This window comes from Elaeis guineensis, chromosome 14 (genome assembly GCF_000442705.2).
Source record: "Elaeis guineensis isolate ETL-2024a chromosome 14, EG11, whole genome shotgun sequence".
Taxonomy (NCBI): Eukaryota; Viridiplantae; Streptophyta; class Magnoliopsida; order Arecales; family Arecaceae; genus Elaeis; species Elaeis guineensis.
The window spans coordinates 65,817,381-65,819,582 of NC_026006.2; the positions used below are offsets into that span (position 1 = coordinate 65,817,381).

The 2,202-nt window shown below is 30.2% G+C and overlaps 1 pseudogene; it reads right to left on the reverse strand.

Moving 5' to 3' along the window:
• LOC140853815 (zinc finger BED domain-containing protein RICESLEEPER 2-like) lies at positions 1-1,968 on the reverse strand (annotated as a pseudogene).
• Positions 1,969-2,202: the final 234 nt, after the last annotated feature.

Genomic DNA, 2,202 nt, shown 5'->3' on the forward strand with positions numbered 1-2,202 from the left:
TTATATACCTTCATCATATTCTTCACGAAGCCAATCTTGAGTACAAACTAAGGCCTCAATAGTAGATGGACTCAATGAACTCCGATACTGATCTACAACTCTACCACCAGTGCTGAATGCCGATTCTGATGAAACAGTAGAGACTGGAATAGCGAGAATATCTCTTATCATTCTTGATAATATAGGATAGATTGCTGCATTGCTCTTCCACCATGTCAAGATATCAAATTATTTGTCCCTCAAATCAGAAAGTACATCATGATCCAAATAACTATCTAGCTCTGATCTCTTTGGCCTTTTCGAAGAACTTTGATTTCTAAACTGAACAAAATTCATGCCAAATTTTATTTTACTCAAATTAAAAGTAGAAACTGAATTTATATCCTTTTGTCCATCAAAACCAGCTGCTAGCTCACTTGAACCTATAGAAGACTGCACTTTTGTTGCATCTGCATACTCATTATAAAATTTATAAAGACAAGCACGAATATCATCAATCTTCTTCTTGCTCTTTTTTGCATCAAATGCCATTTGATAACAAAACTCTATAAATATCAACTTTGACCTCGGATCCAAAATAGAAGCGATGACCAATAAAATATTGCACTGAGACCAATATTTGTTGAACTTCTTTTGCATCTCATTTGTCAACTGCTTTAGTATATCATAATTATCATTGGTATCAACACTCCCATTCATCAATAAAGCCCTAATTCCTCAAACTTCTTTTACGTAGAAATTAGATGTGGGATACTTGTAACCAGAAAATATTTTAGTGGCATCTAGAAAGTCTTCTAAAAATTTAAGAATTACATCAGCTTGTTTTCATTCATCGTTGCTAGGACATATGTATGAATGTTCAGTTGCATATCTAATAAAAACATCTTTATAAGTAATTGCATCAGTCAACATTTCATAAGTGAAATTCCATCTTGTAGCAACATCCAAATTAAGCTCTTTTTTAACAGGAAGTCTTATATGTTGTGCAATTTCATTAAATCTTTGCATTCGAGATGGAGATGCAGATACATATCTAATAATCTCTCTTATGCATTCAATAGCTTCATGAATTATTTTCATTCCATCCTGAACCATAATGTTTAATATATGTGCACAGCATCTAATATGACTATACTCCCCATTAAATAATATTCCGTAAGAAAAATGATCTTGAATCCTTCTAATTACAGCATCATTTGTGGAGTAATTATCTAAAGTAATAGCACATATTTTAGAATCTAGTTCCCATTCAAGAAGATACTTTCCAATAGCATCTTCAATTCCAAAACTAGTATGAGGGTATGGTAGTTTCTTAAAACTAATTATCTTCTTATGCAGAATAAAGTCAGAATCAATATAATGTGCCGTGAGAGAAATATAACTAATTTTCTGATTTGATGTCTAAATATCAGTAGTGAAACTAACCCGAGAACTTAATTTTTTAAATGTATCAAATAATTTTTTCCTTTCTGCTTGGTATAAAGCTATACAGTCATTTCTTACTATCTTACGATCAATAATATTAAATAACGACTGAACAGATTTCATAAAATCTAAAAAAATAGGATGCTCAATAACACGAAATGGAAGCTCGGCACATATGATAAATTTTGCAAGTAACTTTCTGCTCTCTTCTTGATTGAATTTAAAAGACTTCACCGAATCTTTTGAACTTGTTACTATCAACATTTGATTAACTGGATTCTTTTGATATTTCTTTCAAATATTTTCAAGATACCATTTAAGATGACTTGTTCCTCCTTTCGTACTACTACTTAATGCTTTTTTACAATATTTGCATATAGCTATTGATCCATCAGATTTTTTTTCCTTGATAAAATGAGTCCATACCCAAGATCTTTTCTTAGAATTTTTGTCACAATCAATTTCAGAATTATTTTCATTTTTGTCACCTTCGTTCCTTATATGTTCCACAGTCTCATTTTCATCCATTTTAGATTCAGACATCAGTACAACAATCTACATAAATAATATTATAAATTACTCAAAAGAACTACTTAATATCAAATTATAGTATAAATTAAAAACTATCAAAATAGAAAATTTAATAGAAAAAGCATTATAAACCGATCAACCAATACTTAATACCACTATAGCAGCACGTGGCTAAAAGAGATTATAAAATTTATGGTGCCTGATATCAGTCAAAAATCTAAAAGATTAGATGAAACATTAAAACAT